Raw genomic sequence first — 18,326 nt, forward strand, 5'->3', positions numbered from 1 at the left:
ATTGGTCAGATTTTTCAACTGGGCAAAAAAAAAAAAAAATACAAAACCCTTATACTCCTTCAAAAATGGTCCTTGATTTATGGTATCTTTAACTTTTTTTAATTGTGTATCAAAATAGGAACTAAATGCTAAAAATAATAACCAAATATTTCCTATATCAATTGCAAGAACGACATGCAAGGAACATAATCATTGCCAATGTGAGCCATCAGGCTGCTTTTTAGAACCCTAACCTGTGAAGCTTGGGTCTAAACTAAAGGCGATAGCTTTTCATGCTGAAATCTATTGATCATCTGTACAGTGTGTGAGCAGCTAATAGATCCCTCTCTGATCAGATCCGATCTGATAGTTGATCTGGTGGCTGTATTAGTGTATGGCCACGTTTACTGTACTGCTTGTAAATAGTTGTGAGATTGCACATGGTTTTTATCTCTATTTTCAGTCTGTATATAAATAACCTAGGAAATAAGGTATGAATTGAGAACCATGATTTTAAAAGTGTTGCAATTATTTAGAATAAAACCATGACATTTTACTGACAAGTGTGGGAATAATCTCTATTTTCTCCTTGATATTTTATTATCTGTTTAAAGGATACCCGAGATGACATGTGTCATGATGAGATAGATGTGTATGTACAGTGCCAAACACACAAATAACTGTGCTGTGTTCCTTTTTTTTTTCTTTCTCTGCCTGAAGGAGTTAAAGGACTTCCAAGACGAATAAAGAAATGAAGTTTTACTTAACTGGGGCTCCTTTCAGCCCCTAAAAGTCATTTGGGTTCCTCACTTCCACTCTGGTCACTCTGGTTCTCTCTGGCAAGGGACCCAAATGACTTTTAGGGGCTGGAAGAAGTCTTTTCAGTTTCGTTTCTCACCTCGGAACTCCTTTAAAAATCAGGTATGCAAGTGACAGTTTCTGTTGGGGACGGGGCTGGGTCAGGCTATAGCGTACCCTCACTGATAAGGAACTACAGCCATAAAAAACTTTCCTAGCAGAAAATGGCTTCTGTGAGCAGACTAAATTAAAAGTGTCAATAGTTAGCTCTGGCATACTTCAATGAATTTGTCGCTGAGCAGAGACAATTAAGCACAAAAAAAACCCTTAAAAAGTAGATTTTAATATAAAGTAAGGGCTGGTGCACACCAGAGCGGTTCTGGAGCGTTTTTAAAAACGCTAGTGGTTTGAAAACTGCTTGAGTGATGTATTTCAATGGGCTAGTGCACACCAGAGCGGTTCGTTTTTTCCACAAACGCAAACTCGGGGGCTGCAGCATTTTTTAGATTTCTGAGGTGTTTCTGCCTCAGTGTTAAAGTATAGGAAAGTGGAAAACGGCTCTGAAAAATGGTAGATCAGAGCGGTTTTCCAAGCGTTTTTGTTACAGAAGCTGTTCAGTATGAGCTTTACTGTAACAATATATGAAATCTGCTACACAAAAACGCTCCAAAAAAACGCTAGGCATGTTTAGAAAACCTCTCTAAACATGCCTAGAATCGCTGTGAAAATCTACTTCAAAAACCTCTAGCGTTTTGCGAATCTGCTAGCGGTTTTTGGTGTGCACTGGGCCTAAATCTGTAAGATATCTAATCTCTAAAAAAAAATCTTTAGGAGGAGGAGGATAGATACAATTGTTTATCTCAAGTTTATTTTCACCTTGTGTTTCCTTTAACTGCAAATCAATAATCCTCTATAATAAAACCACTGTGTCCCTGCGTGTGCCTCCTATCTCAGTGTAGCGTGTAGCGCGCCCAGAAACACAGACTTAGAGCCCGTTAGGTCTACTTGTAATAATAATAACTAGCGTTATAGTAACATCAAACACACTGTCATACGCTTAATCTGTACCTGTGCTCATGCATTCCACACTGCCTTCTTTTCTCCAGTGTCATTGCTAGTTTAATGTAACATAATGATCCGTTTGCCTGTGCAAATCCCACTGGAATACTTTTTGGTTTTTGATGAAATAAGAGTTGCATAGAAGTATTTGCATGTCATTTTAATATCCTCTTCTCTCTCCCTGCAGATTACCAGCTTCTATTGGATAAATCATGTACACTCTTATGTAAATTCTGACTTGTTTCCTGATCTGCACACCTGAAGTGCTGAAGTGATAGGAGGCTGAGTAGAAGGATGCTGTGCATGAGAAGCCTTTGAGGAATGCTGTCAAATAATCTTCCTTTGGCAAAGCTAACTTGAAGCCAGAGAACTTTGTGTCCTTCTAAGTGCATCACTTTACCGAGCTGCAGCTACTGAAGTTCATTTCAGAAACAGAAAGCTGTTGAATATCGCCACCACCATGGATTTGTTACTCCCATCCTGACGTCAGGATATCTGGAGGCTGCTTAACTTTTACTGCCAAAAAGGATTTCTAAGAATCATTGTCAATCTGTCTCCACAGGGTTGTCAACTGGAGCAGGTGAGTTTGTCAGTAGAATCTCTCATATTGGAGGTAATCCATTTGTCATTGATTTCTGTGTATTGATCTGCGGTACTGCCAAGGTATGGTATAAGGCAATGTTTAGTTTTTCAGTGCACTCCACATCTGATAGATCTGGTGATGTGTGTAAAGATTGATGAATGATGGATTTGTGGAAGTGGATTCTGTATTGCTTTGTACAGTGGGTGAATGTAATACGTGTGTAAGATCTGACATGTCCGGCACACATAATACCATGGCAGGGAGTTGTTATTGACTGTAAATGGGATAACATGGCACTATGCTTGGATTTTGAGATCAATGACTTGATTTACTAAGGCTGCAGTATCTTTGGAACACATCGTAAGCAATCCTGCAAAACTTGGCTGGATTTTTATTTTAAATATTGCTTGCTTTTAAAGAGAACTTGAAGTGAGAGGGATACAGAGGGTGACATTTAATTCATTTCAAACAGTGCAAATTGCCTAGCTGTCCTGCTGGTCCTCTGTCTCTGACAACCTTAAGCCTCTTACGAACAATGTCCCATGGCTGAGATCGGTACTAAACATGAGTCGCTAGTCTATAGGCTAGTGTTATGTTCTGTTGCTATTTGGAGGTAGGGGCCGATGGGCGGGAGGACAGCAATCATGTGCCGAGTCGGGTAACTTGGGAGAAAAATGCTCTCGGCCAGCAATCGGCCATATCGATCCACCACGCTGATTGCTGGCTGAGGCATCGGGGGGCCGCTGTTCGCACGCTTGGCTCTTGGCTGTGGCAGTTGTTATCGGCTGCCTTGGACAAGTTTTTACTTGGTGTGTGTGCTTAAGCCGTAGATTCTGAACATTCATAAAGGTCAGATGTTTCTGACTCAAGTCTGACTAGATAAGCCGTATGCTTCTTTCAGTTGCGTGATACAAACACTGCTGGTGCCAGAGAGATAAGCAGGATGCCAGGAAACTGGGATTGTCTAAAAGGAAATAATTATGGCAGCCCTCATATGCACCTCACTTCAGATTCCAAAAAAGGTTGGACTCCTCATCTGGGTCACATCAGAATTTTGCAAGGATTGCGGAGGGCTTAGTGAATTACAGTGTGTGCTATTGCCAGCATATGCTTCACCTGCAGCAAGAACTTATCTCTACTAAATCTAGGACAGCCTGCAGTGTTTAAAAGATAGTAACAAATCTTGCTGCTGATGCTTCACATAACAGCTGCTAATTTACTAGTCTTTTGTAAACTGTATTTTGCCTCGATTCCACTGAGGCAAGGGTTTCAAACTTTTACCACCTACTCCCAGATACTAAAAAATCTAGGCAGGTGTCTGAATGACGTATGGCCTCCAGCTTCAGTACAGCAGCCCAGCGAGTTTTCTGCTATACATAGAATCATTTATGGAGCTTTACATTAAGAATATTTTTTTAAACATTATTTGCATGCAAAGTTATGTACTTGCTCTGCACATGCTGTAGATGGTGCACTCTAGTATGCTGTAATAAAGCACTGGATGGAGTTCTTCTTTAAAAGACCACTATCATGAAATAATGTAAAATCTAAAATGCATGTAAGTGTATAAAATGTACATTTGTTCCAGAGTAAAATGCTCTATACATTTTTATATTTGTTGCTGTCACTTACAATAGTTTGACAGAACTGACAGGTGTTGAACTAGTCCACCGCCTCAGGGGATTCTCCGGGTTTATTTTCAGAAGCACTTTCTCAATGGCAGTTTTGACATTGCTCAACTGCAAAAATAGTGTGCAAATTAGTAGGTAGGTTGGCTGGCATCTATAGATCCTGTCCAGGGAGAGCTTTTGTAAAGAAAAAAGGAAATGCTGAGAATCCCCCATGTGAAGATGAGCTGGTCCAAAACCTGTCAGATGTCAGATTTTTACTGCTTGCCTTAATCAACAGCAACATAGGAGCAAAGTAATATAGAGTGTATTTTACTCTGGAAAAAAAATGTACTTCTTATACACATGAAATTTAAAGGATACCCGAACTGACATGTGACATGATGAGATAGACATGTGTATGTACAGTGCCTAGCACACAAATAACTATGCTGTGTTCCTTTTTTTCTTTCTCTGCCTGAAAGAGTTAAATATCAGATATGAAAGTGGCTGACTCAGTCCTGACTGAGACAGGAAGTGACTACAGTGCGACCCTCACTGATAAGAAATTCCAACTATAAAACACTTTCCTAGCAGAAAATTGCATCTGAGAGCAAGAAAGAGATAAAAAGGGAAATTTCTTATCAGTGAGAGTCACACTGTAGTCCCTTCCTGTCTGAGTCAGGACTGAGTCAGCCACTTACATACCTGATATTTAACTCTTTCAGGCAGAGAAATAAAAAAAAGGAACACAGCATAGTTATTTGTGTGCTAGGCACTGTACATACGCATGTCTATCTCATCATGTCACATGTCAGTTCGGGTATCCTTTATATTGTACAATTTTTCATGTTTATGGTCCTTTAATAGGATTTTGGTAGGAAAGCGCAGTAATGCTCTTTGCAAATAAGATACATTGTAAATATCTGGGTTTAAGTAGACTCTAAAAAAGCATCCTGAGCATTTCTTGTCATTTTATATTTCTTTTCAGATTAATTTAGCATCCCCAGAGCATGAATGTAGTCAAATGATTGTAATGGAAGATTTGCATACTCACTCACTGAGCTGAAAGGATGCATTATAAGAGAACTTTCTTTCTTATGCAGAGCTGAATATTTGGAAATATTTTAATTAACATTGTTGATGTTACTGAACACATGGTTGGCCAGCCTGCCAACTGCGCAGCCCTCATTTTACAGTGTAATGTTTGAGAGACTGCTCATCTTCAGATGGACACAGACATGGTTACATAACTGTTTACCATGTTTATGCAGGAAACACCCTTACTGAAAATGATTGGTTTGTTTTTCTAGCCATTTTCTGTTGTGTGAACAATGTTTGCTTGTTTTATGGCCTGTTTCTGTTTCAGAAGACTCTGTTAGGTTTTGTTTATAGGAGAGGCTGAAGCAGGTGAATTCATTGCCTGTTCGCTGCCCCGTGCACTGGCCGGTTGCTTGCTTGCGCTCACCGCGTAACACCAGTATGTGTCAAATGAAATCACATGAGGTGTTTCAAATGCTGCCTGTTGGTTTCCCAAAATTGCAGCCAAAGGCGCATAGCTCTATTCAGCCTCTGTGTGAGAGATGCCTAAATCATAGAAAAGCTTTGGGCTCCAGTGTGAAAATTTATTTATTTATTTAAAGTATTTATACAGTGTATAGTCTTGTCACTAACTGACCCTCAGAGGGGCTCACAATTTAGTCCCTACCATAGTCATATGTCTATGTATATATAGTGTAGTATATGTATCGTAGTCTAGGGCTAATTTAGGGGGAAGCCAATTAACTTATCTGTATGTTCTTGGGATGTGGGAGGAAACTGGAGTGCATGAAGAAAACCCACACATACACGCGGAGAACATACAAACTCCTTGCAGATGTTGACCTGGCTGGGATTTGAACAGGGGACCCAGCGCTGCAAGACGAGAGCACTAACCACTACGCCACCGTGCTGCCCGAAAATCATAAGAAATTTAGCAAACCTAGACTGGCTTTACTACAAAATTGTCTTCTATTAAGTTAGTAGGATTTGCCTGCCTAATCTTAGGCTCGGTTCACAGTGAGCGAGGCATTTCCTGTAACAGTAGGAGTGCAACAGGAAAGTTGAGCTGCACATTATCTGCGTGTTGTGTCCAGGGCTGTGGAGTAAGTGCAAACATCATCCAACTCTGACTCCTCAGTTTATGAAACCAGAGACTCCAGGTACCCAAAAATTGCTCCGACTCCACAGCCCCTGCAGGGCTATGGAGTGGGTACAAAAGTCATCCAGCCCCAGGTACCCAAAAATTGTTCTGACTCCTTGACCCCGACTTCACAGCCCTAGTTGTGTTACCTACAGTGAAGCATACGGTCAGCGAGCACATTTTGGCTGTAAATTCATGCAGTTGAATGGCAGCGTGGTGCATATCATCGTTTCACAGATGACTGTGTTATCTGGCGGCAAAACACCCTGCGACTTACCGCATCTGAGTATGGTCAGGGTTGCGCTCAGCTGTAACTCCATAGGCGGATCCTCCTTCCCAACGCCCGTGCCAAGCACTAGCAAGCACCTGGCCTATGCACAGGAGCAACTGACAGGCGGTGATTTCACTGCCTTCAGGCCTCTTTCACAGTGGGACGTTAAAGTTGCACGTTATAAAAAATTATAACGCAGACTAACGCACAGCAGTACAAAGTCTGTGCGACATTCACAGTGCACACGTTGCGTTGTGTGTAACGTGTAGCAATATTTAGAAAGTGCTGCATGCTGTGCGTTTAGCAATAAATTTGCTGCTTTATGTGTGTTGCACATGCTCAGTAATGTTTTTTTTTTTTAATAACGTATGCGCCGTTTTTGTTCGATCAGTATGCGAAGAAACCGGCGCGCCAAGAGACACATAACGCAGTGCAAAATAATGTCCAATTTCATAACCTACATGCGCTGCCTTAGGGGCACGTTGTGCGACTTTAACATCGCATCAAACGCAACGTCCCACTGCGAAAGAGACCTCAGCCTCCCGTGAGTGAGGGGCCATAGGATGTGCCCAAATCTTAATAACAGTGAATGGGAAGAGAGCCACTGGGAGCTTGGGTGGCAAGGGCTCTATTTGTATGTAGCGGTGACATTATGCCTACTGCCAACTCCATATTTAAGTTTATTAGAGAGAGACAATTTTTAGTAGGCGAGTTTAATTTATTTTATCTCCTGAGGACAATTTGTTCTGCCAGGTTATAGTTAGGCTTCAAGGAATCTTTGGAGCAAAAGAAAATAAGGTTTGATAAATAATTTTCAGTGTTGCTCTTTCTCTTCTTTCTAATGACAGTATGCAGTCAGTTACTGTACCACATGCTCAATACAATTCACTCTTTCTTCTTGAAGAGAAATTTGTAGCTTAGACAGTGGACAGAAACATACCAAGCTAGATTCCTCATAAGGGGTTTCTGAAGTTTCGAAATGTAACAAAAGGTTACATTATTAGTAGGTTTCAATGAACAAATCGTTTTATTGGCAAACTTATACAAGTAGCTTTTGTAGCTGTATGTAACAATGTTTTTTTTTTCTCTTTTCTATTTGTATTCTGAAGTGAAGGTTCAGGTTTTTTTTTATTTTATTTACATGTGGAAGCCTTTAGCAAACCTTTACTTTTAAAGCATACTTCAAACAAATCTGACATGATCTGCATGTTGCAAAAACCGACATGCTTCCCACAGTTATGTTTCCACTATTATCACTTCCCCACAGCTGCTTTCTGCTGCTCCCCCCCCCCCCCCCCCCCTTTTTTTTTCCTACATAGAAATTGCCATTCCTAGCATTGCCAGCACTAAGCACGCAACAGGGAAAATTCACAGGACATTTAGCCTGATGAGTAAGGGTATTGTAGCCTGTTCTCTGATGTGCTGGGCATGCACGGCTCGATTTTCCCGCTCGATTCCCCCACCCAATCGATTCCCTGCTTGATTCCAAAGACAATTCTCTTATCTTCCGCTCGTTTTTCTTATCTTTTTCCATTGTCCTCAATGCGAAATCGAACGCGGAAACGATCGGGCGGGAGATCGGACATGTCGTAAACTATCTATCGAGCCATCTAAATGGCTCAGAATCGAGCCATGTATTCCCAGCATAATGCTAGGTACACCTGATGCAATTTTCCGACAGATTTACTTTCATTGATTATTTCCAACATGTCCGATCTGATTTCCAATCGATTTTTCGAGTGATTTTTCATGTAGTGAACAAAAAAATCAATTGAAAAATTGATCTAAAATCAGATCGGACATGTTGGAAATAATCGATCTGATGGTAAATCTGTCAGAAGATTGCATTGTGTGTACCTAGCATAACAATTCCCAGCCAGGCTGAAGCACGTTCTGGTCCTTTATCTCTTCTTTGTAGACGAAGGTTATCGGTTACCATAGTTCAAACAGGATGTTACTGTAAAACCTAACTAGCTATTCACTTCTGTGTAGCATGTTGCCCAGTGATAACCTTGACTCCTGGTTATCCCGTTCTATGTCTTATTTGAAACAGTTTTTATGGTGCAAGTTGTACTTTAAAGTCAACTCCAGTAAAAATAATTTATCTTTTAGATTTGGACAGTTAGAATGTCTTTAGTTTTCACGGCTATTGGGGAATCTTTCCTTGACTTCTTTTTCCTGGGACTTCAATGGTTTTAATATGACACCTGGGTGTTTATTCAATTCTACTAGATGAGTTTTCATTTCTTTAAAATTTGTTTTATTGCAAATATAGCAGCATATACAAAATGTACCGCCAATAGGGGCTCAAACCCCAAGGATACAAATCAGAAGGCAAAGACAGTACTTACAATCATCATAATCAAGGCATAACAGCATTAGTTATTTTTACAGTGGTCTCACACGATGCAATAAAATAATCATATTTTACAGAAATTCAATAAAAACTTTTGTTTCTACAGAAAAATTGAAAGCTCTTGTAATGAAAATTCCAATTGGATTTCCGTTTTTTTTTTTTTTTTTTTTTTTCAGTGTTTCTCGGCGGGAGTGGCGGAAATTTCTGATCAGTTTTTTTTGCAAGGTTGTATGGTGTGTGGTAGATTTAAAATTTCATCATGTAGAGACGCAAACAATTTTTTTCAGAGTTTTTTAATTATTAATTTTTTTTATAATTTGGGAAAAATTGAGCCCGTGTGGTAACATTGGTCAAATTTTTCAAATGTTACAATCAATCTAAAAAAAATGATTGTAAATCTTGAATTGAAAAATGGGTAGTGTGTAGAAAAATGTATGGTGTGTAGCCACCTTTAGGGTCACTAAACAGCTGTATGTTACCAATAATATCCTATAATCAAAGAGATGCCAACATGGCATCCAAATGGCCACTCAAACATCAAATGGTATTATATCACACATATTTTCCGGTGTATAAATTCCGTCTGCACTGGATATTCGCAAAAAGTTTCAGCCTTGGCTCCAGATCTTTTCTAGGGGAAGTCGATCCAATTGCTCCAGATTTTCCCAAGATTTTGGCAGGGCACCCACAGTGAGAAAGAATAAGGAATCTTTTCAAATTGTACCACCTCATTTACCAGCTTAATCCCATGGAATAACCGTGGTTGATAAGGAGCAAACCATTTTAGGACAACCACCTTTCTAGCCATAAATAGTTTCCCTTAGGAAAATGTTCTAATAGTGCTGACCATCTATCATCTCCATTAGGCCAAATATATAGAGCTTAGGTTCTAAAATAATATCAATGTGACCAATCTTAGACAGGCATTGCTCCAAAAAGTCAGCATCACTAGCACCACACTTGAGGCAGTCAGCATTGTCTCACAACGATTTACCCTTCATGGTGACAGGTGACCAATAAGCCTGGTGGATGATATAAAGTTATATCAATTTTTTTTATGAGCAGCCGGAGATGTAAGTTTATTATAAATATCTTCTCAGTCATCAACTTGAATGGATAGATTAGAATGGTTCCATTTGTCTAACCCTTCATGGTCTGTCCTTCAATTTTAGCATTCTAAAGATGTGTGTATAAATAGGAGATTAGCCCCTGGGCGCCTTAAGCACCCTTATCAACGGGTATTCAGCTATGGGTAAGCCTCCCTTCAAATTGGGCTCTGGCAGTGTCTAAATTGGAACAGCCTAATATAGGTGGATCTGGGAACTTTGTGCCTGCAAGAGATCTTTTCCACAGGAAACAATGTATTTGAGTCAGAGACAACCTGGGAAATGGACACCACTCCCCTTGTTATCCGGAAGAAAAAAGGTGAGTTATGGTAGAGTTACTTGACAGGGAGGTTTCTTGAGGGAATCCCTTGTGGGTGTAAACTTTGTTTGTACTGCTTCTCCATACCTGTAGGGCAAGTTTATGTAGGGAAGTAAGGACTAGCGTGGAGTTCTCAGAGGCCACTTCCAGAAAGGTAAACATTTCTTTTCTGATTAAATACTGGGCTAATATTTCTTCGCTAGGCTGTGAATCTATCCTATCCTCTTAATCCTATCTCAGCATCCATGACTGGAGGAATCATAATTGCCCAGCTGGATAATACAAAAAGAAATCCTGCAGGGCAAGGCCACCCTGACTATTGTATCCTGGCCTTCTTTCTCCCTCGTATGAGGCTGTAACACTGTTAAGCTCAGTGAAAGAGTCCATATCCAGCAAGCTGTGCTTTTTGACCGCTTGCCTTAGTAGTTTAGCAGTGATATTGGTGATGAAAGGTGAAGTACTGTATTGAGTTGGACTGGGGATTTTTCGAGCAACACATAATTGTTTTATACAGTGGCAGTCATCGTTAGGCTCATTCTTATACGAGTAGGATGGCAGAAGTGTTTTATGACACATACGCTCACCAAAATGAGAGTTGCTATTAATTGTGATGAGTTTTAAGTGCATTTTGTATAGCTTTGCCAGTTACTGTTACTGAGTTAAACGTTAATCTTCATTTTCCATTTTTGTTTCTTTGTGAAATTATTCTAACAGCCCATTAAGACACATGCCTGAGTTTCTGGCTCCAAGTAGTGCTTTTACTCAAAGAATGTACACTAACTTAGCTCTGTTGTTGCTGGACAAAATCCCATATTTATGGAGTTGTTTTTTTTTAATAAATAGCAGTCCATTGAACAGCTTTTAATTTCATTCCTGAGCATTTACTGCCTTGTATGGAATTCTTCACATAGCTTCCTATTACTAGTCCAACGCAGCATTATTAAAGGTTTGTTATCTACCACATTGCTGAATCTGTTATCCACTTGTGTCATGGAAGCCTTTGCATCTTTAACATGTACTATCTAAATTGCAATATCTGAAAGGATACCCGAAGTGACATGATGAGATAGACATGTTTGAACAGTGCCTAGCACTGAAATAACTATGCTGTGTTCCTTTTTTCTTTCTGTGCCTGAAAGAGTTACTAAATATCAGGTATGTAAGTGGCTGACTCAGTCAGGAAGTGACTGCAGTGTGACCCTCACTGATAAGAAATTCCCCTTTTTATCTCTTTCTTGCTCTCAGAAGCCATTTTCTGCTGGGACAAAGTTTTATAGTTGGAATTTCTTATCAGTGAGGGTCACACTGAAGTCACTTTCTGTCTGAGTCAGGACTGAGTCAGCCACTTACATACCTGATATTTAACTCTTTCAGGCAAAGAAATAAAAAAAGGAACACACCATAGTTATTTGTGTGCACGCTTAGCAGAAACGCTAGCGTTGCGGAAAACGCTGCGTTTCTTCCACGAATGGAAGTCTAGTGCCGCAGATAAAAAACGCATATCAAAAATGCATATGCGTTTTTAATGTGTGCGTTTTCAAAAACGCTAGTTTTGTTGCATAATCTGAAAAAAACGCATCCAAAACGCACATAATGAAAGTCAATGGAAATGCAATGGAATGCATTTTTCATGCATCTCCATGAATTTTCCTATGCGTTTTTGTAAAAAAAAAAAAAAAAAGTTTTTTGATGTATTTCCACTTCCTGTTGTCTTCCTAGTGGTTTGCATGAAACGCAAAAAAAAACCGTATGAAAAACGCATACAAAATGCATTAAACTGCATGCAAAACGCTTGAAAAGGCATTATCTACGGTAAAAAAAAAAAAAAATATGCTACCGCAAACTCACTAAAAACGCTGCAAAAATGCACAAAAAGCGCACACAACATAAAATGAAACATGATGTAAAACGCAGCCTTTCATGTTATGTTATGTGTGCACCTACCCTAAAAGGAAATAAATATGGCAGCCTCCCTCTTTCTGTCACTTCAGGTTCCCTTTAATTACGGTAGTGGTTGAAAGTTAGGAGAAGCAAGAAGCCCTTCTTTATTTAAAAATACTGAACCTTTTTGAATATTTTTCTTTCATGTATGAAATGGTTTTCGTTCACCATAACCATGCTCTTAGAAATGTCACTTTCCTTATGGCTGTGAAAAGTTATTTTAGAGAGAGTCGTGATCTTTGCTCTTTTTTCCAAATTGCTTAATGCTATTGCTAGAACTGGGGAAAGGCTGTGTAAACTGCTCACAAAAACACCACGTAACTTGTTACACAGTCTTTAGCATAAGCTGATAGGCAGCATTTCCTGCATGAACTCCTCTTGCACTCTGCACTTTTCTGAGTTACCTCATTGTTGTTAATTTATTTCAAGTGTTCCTTTGCTAACATAAGTGTTGAGGAAAATAACATTGAATTTAAAGTGAAATTACAGTTTAAAACATTCTAGCATGATAGATTATATTTAGTCTTGGCTAGCAGCTTCATACATATAAACTTTATAACATTATTCCCTGAATGTTCTCATGCACAGGTAAGTGTGGGGCATTTCTTCTGACTTCGTTCTTCTGACTGTTGAAACTTCCATCAGGTACATCACTGGGACTGTGGCTCGGCACAGACAGCTACTCTTCCTTAGCTGTTTACATACAGACCTGCAGTCGCACGCATATCTCTGCAGTGTGTGATGGAAGCCACAATAGGAGTGCCCGATACCTACGTTTTGTTTCACAGTTATGATGATCAAAATAGAACAGGTTACCTAGGGCTGGGCAAACCCCAGGAGCCAGTGTTTTTTTTTTTGTCAATAGAGTTGGCTCCTACAAAATGTACTTGGCCATTTTCCTGTCAGGTGGTTGTAAAGCAGAACTGTTGCACATGATGATTCTTTTGCAAATAGGTCCATATTGAGAATAATGGTAGCAAAGTATAATATAGTGTTTGTTCTTGTAAATAAGACAGAGGTTCATATTGAGAAGAATGATAGCGAAGAATAACATGGTGTTTTCTTCCCACTTTGTAAATAGGGTCCTAGAGGGATCTCAAAGTGAGAGGCATATGGAGGCTGCCATATTATTTAAAAAATGACCTTTTTGCCTGGCAGTCCTGCTGATCTTACTGGCATCAGTAGTGTCTGACTCGCACACCTCAAACAAGCTTGTGGCTAATCCAGTCAGACTTCAGTCGATGCAGATGCTCTGCCTCTAATAATTCCATCCCACTTTAAGGCCCTCTGCACACTGAAAATCTGATTTGCAATTCTGATTTGCGAGTCCGATATGCGATTCCGATTTTCCCTGGATGCTATAAAACAAAAAGAAAAACGCAGAAAAAACGCAGCATGCAGTACTGATTAAAAATCGTAAAGCATGTTAAGGCCTCTTGCACACTACATGCGATTCCGTTTTTTAATCGGAATCCAAAATCGGAATCGCATGTAGTGTGCAAGAGGCCTAATGGATATGTATTGCATGTGGAGATTTCCTATTACTTCCTGATCCAGTGACTTGGTCTCCAAGAACAAGAAACATCATAGTGGTCAGTTGGAAGGCGGCACACCATCATCGACTCTTTCAGAAGGAAATCGGGGGTGCTTGATCCCTGTTGATCAGCTGTCTCACAGAACTTCAGTAGCAATTGTAATTGAGATCAGCACACCTGGCGTCGCCATACCTTGTGAAAGGGAACCCTGTGAGGCCCTGAAACAGTTGGCAGGTTTGACTGCAGATTCTGGAATAAATACCATTCTGATACTGGTCATATATTGCTTGTGGTGTGCTGATCCTCACTACATTTACTATTCAAGAATAAGAAAAGAGATCAACTATATCTACTGGAATACAGACAGCAGGAAAACTATTTTTCTTTTTAGTCGATATGAAAAAGAGTTTGGCAAGGTCCATACTTGTAAAAAATCAGGTACGATTTCGCACAGTGTGATCTTGCACATAATGATTCTCTATGGGACGGATGTGTGCGCATTTTAGAGACCCTTGCGATTCTCCTTCTGCGATTCCTGCATGTTTAGAAAAGTCCTTGCAGCATAACATCACAGGCTGCATGCAGTCCCCACAGACTGCTGGAAGCTGATGGTGAGTGACGTATGTTAAAATGCACACTGTATGCAAAAATAATTGGCGATAAAGCCAGGCTGTTTTTTCACACAGACAAGTGCTGTCCCTGGCTTGGGATTCCTGAGGTGTATCTTGCTGTATGACTCTCACCAGGTCTATGCTACAAGGTCACCAAGAGCAGGAAGTCCACAGTATGACAGACAGAAACAAGACCTGAAAAGGATTTTAACCCTACTTCATGCTACTGTGAAAAAAAAAAAACATCTTGGATGGAGTTTATTTAAATACTGTGAAATAAATATGAAAAATCTATCTCGCTGGTGTCTGGTGAAGCAGTTTTATGTCATGTTGTTATAGCTGCATGTTTGTGGCTTTAGAATTTTTGTCAGTAAGACTAAGCATTTTGCTATGGTTTTAAATTGGTTTTCAGCATCAGCAGATTTCGTAAAGCCCATCTCCAGTTTCCGATCTAAATATACCACCTAATAGCTTTGAAATTGGCGTGCTCAGATGTTACCCTTTTTTGAGTGAAATGAGACTTTTGCAGCTGAAAATCTTATTTTAAAAATGTGACCTGAAGAGGCTGAATTAAAGGAGCCAATATCATGCTCTGTGATGGAGTTTCTGCTGCTTGGCTGCATGATCATGTGTGATTATCAATCGAGCCGCATCAGCACAATACAAGGGGCAGGTCACAGACTGGCCTCTCTGATTAGATTGCAGCCTACAGCCAGTGGATGTCTGTACTGCAGGAAGGAGGTGGTAAGGGATTATTCTCCAGTGATAGACATTTATATGAGATTTAGTCAGCAAGATTATACAAAGTTAAAAACAGGCTTTGCTGCTGAGAGCTTCTGTGAGACCAACAAAAAATTTGTACATGGAGTTGTTTTTTAAAGGGTACCTGAGATGAGAATAAAAAAAAGTTTTATACATACCTGGGGCTTCATGCTAATCTGCCCTTCACCGTCTTCTGGCGATAGGTGGCCCAGTAATCTTGCAAGTCAATGCAGTCTGGCCTCGCGCGCACCCCGTGTCAGGTTTACTTTAATGTGTGCCTGAACTCTGGATGTCTTTTTTTCTTTTCCCCCCGTTTCGGTGAACCCCTATTCCTCCTCCTATATCTTCACTTTGTGTCTTCTTGATTCTTTCTTAGCAGGCAGTAGTAGTCTACTATCTGCCCTGCCCTCTCCCCATAAAAAATATGGCTGTTTGCTAATCAGCAACGTTTATTATATTCCCAACAAGAGAGAAGCTGTTACTTGCATACCTGAAAATTAACTCTTTCAGGCAGCAAAATAGTAATAATAAATAATTATAACAATAATAAACAGCCTGGTTATAATATGTTTTACCCTGTACATACACGTATATCTCATCATGTCACATGTCGCCACATGCATGAGGACTATTGCCCGCAGGGATTGGAACTTGATCCTTTAAGTGACTGTTCAGCGCCGAGTGCTGTACAGGTGCGTTTCAAGCCTAGTGGCCAGCGACACGTCTTTTGCTATAGAAGTGTGCGGAGGGGTAAACCGATTGGAATCCACAGGACGGGGTGAGTAGTAGAAAATGCACTCAAAGGTTGGTTGGATGTTGCTAAAGATTAAGCATGTCAGGAGACTTGTGTACACACGCTACTTCCTTGCCCGACGGAGTCCTGTTTAGAATCAGAAACAGTGTCAAGTGCAGGTAATGTAATTTTCAGGATTTGCAGGGAACAGGCTGGCAACCCCGTGACACAGAGTCGATGCATTCTGCAGCTCTGGCCAGGAAGGTTAGATGGCAATGTGCAGTAGTAAAACAATGTTATGGAGAGTAGGAAGTGATGAGATCAAGAGAAGCAAACTTAACTTCAGATTTCCATTATGTGCTGGAAGGTTGCAACAGCCCGTGCCCTATTTTCCAGTATTATACATTTCACTTCCGTCCATCATGATCTGTTGGAATTGCTGACGGATAGCTTGTGTATCTCTGGCATTAGAAGACCTCTGAGGACACCCTGGCCAGGCAAAGGGAATTCATCTCCTGGTTTTACTGCTTGCTGTTATCACATTGCCATATGATTTGTTTAGTCAGTAACCTCGATTGTTGATCTGCAATAATCTTATCAAGTTTATTTTTAACTTTCCTGAATACTGATGAGTAAGTATTTATAAGTAATCATCATTTGCATGTCTAACGTGAATTTAAACCTCGGATAGAATATGCTGCTTTGATAATTATGGCAGGTTTATTTCAGGTGTGGGAAGAGTACAAAATATCACACGAGATAAAAACATTTTTATTTTAAAGAAGAATTCCACAAAGTGCCTATTAATACTCTGCTAAGATAATATTGTACATGGTGATATACGTTTTTGAACTGCTGTATGTCTTTCAGGAGTAAAAAAAAACAAGAAGAAAAATGGTTATTTTTTATCCGTGATACTATAAGGGCCTTTAAAATATGCCTGCTGTTTGTCTGTTGCAGTCTGCTGGTGAGAAATCTGACTGATACAATCCTTTTGGAGAGTGGACTGTGGTGCAATATATCTATTGAATTCCATGTATCCACGCTGGAGTGGCAGCAGACCCTGCAATTGTCCATAGCACATTCCTGAAGTGGTACTGCTCCTGCATAGTGTGAACTGAGTCTGACAGGGCTACTGATGCAGGGATTACAAACAGAACACCCCCCCCCCCCCCCCCTACACACCCTCTTTCTGGCCAACTGTCCATTAATGTTGTGAGAGGACTGATGTGTGGAAGCAGCAATAGCAATTTGCAGTGGTGGACTCTGGAGGAGCAAAGGCCGCAGCCTGTGTTATCGCTCATAGTGGGCCTGGTTAACCATGGGTCTCCTCTGCAGGAGGAACGTTGAAGTGCACAAGTGGTCTTGCATACCTGGCATATATTTGTCATATATTAACTGATATTAGGTGGAAAAAGTTTGCAATCCTTTCCTGGGTCATTCACCACATGCACATTAATAAGGATTCCTGAAATGCTAGTGAACTAGCGGTAGTGCAGTTGCATTTGTGCAATAACACAAGTACAAAAGCAATAAATAGTTGTTGTGTGGTTTGAGACATCACCAATACTGGTACATGTTCTTTTGAAAAATACAACAGACATAAGAAACACGAAGGGGAGGTCCCTGCCCTTGCAAGCTTACAATCTAGATGGCAGCAAGAGGTGGAGACACTAGGGAAGGAAACTGAAGGGTAAGGGCCTGAACGCACTAACGCGCTTGTGTCCGCTTTTCAGCATCTGGAACCTTCATGTGTTGCTGAAAAGTGGACAAAAGTGTGTTAGTGTGTCCAGGCCCTTAGCGGATGAAACAATGAACCTCAAAATCAAAACAAATTATATGCTTTTCTGAGCAGTTGTTTTAACAGTGCATTTGAAAGTATCCAGGCTATGTTGGATCCATTGCAGTTAAGAAACCTATGGTGAAAATGCATTTTCTCCGAACCCCAAGTGAACCACAATAGACCATGAGAGCGGTCACTACACTGACCGCGCCGGGTTGGCAGATGGAGATCCAGCTCAAATGTGAGTCAAGTCTAAGAAGAGGGAAAGGGTGGCAGGGGTACCTTAGCTTCATGGAAAGCAAAGGTTAGAAGGCGCTGTAATTATCAGACAGGGCTCAGACCTGCAGGATACCCAGTTATATTCAGTAGAACCAAAATCATTTTTTTCTGTACTGGGATGAGAAGGAACCCGAAAGCCTTCTGCTGAAAATATCTTCAAGGTACAGTGTCACCTTGTGAAAACAAAAGGCTTGTTGCTACTTCTGTGTGTCTGAAAATCAGCAGACACAGAAAATGTATATTGCGCTTTTCTCCTGGTGGACTCAAAGCGCTCTATAGGCAGTAGAAGTGTTTAGGGAGACTTGCCCAAGATCTCCTAATGGCTTACTGAACAGGCACAGCCGAGATTTGAACCCAGGTCTTTTGTGTCAGAGGCAGAGCCCTTAACCATTACACTATCCAGCACCCACGATTCATTACTC

At 40.4% G+C, this 18,326-nt stretch overlaps 1 protein-coding gene across 5 annotated transcripts in view; it reads left to right on the forward strand.

The window, feature by feature from the left end:
• The window catches only part of FBXW7 (F-box and WD repeat domain containing 7), a 312,068-nt gene that overhangs the window by 31,876 nt on the left and 261,866 nt on the right, over positions 1–18,326 (forward strand). For all 5 annotated transcript variants that reach the window (XM_068278997.1, XM_068279040.1, XM_068279050.1 and 2 more), the window contains exon 2: positions 2,024–2,416. The gene's annotated coding sequence lies outside the window, so the exon portion shown is untranslated. The remainder of the gene's footprint in view (positions 1–2,023; positions 2,417–18,326) is intronic.

The sequence above is a fragment of the Hyperolius riggenbachi genome, chromosome 1 (assembly GCF_040937935.1).
Source record: "Hyperolius riggenbachi isolate aHypRig1 chromosome 1, aHypRig1.pri, whole genome shotgun sequence".
Taxonomy (NCBI): domain Eukaryota; kingdom Metazoa; phylum Chordata; class Amphibia; order Anura; family Hyperoliidae; genus Hyperolius; species Hyperolius riggenbachi.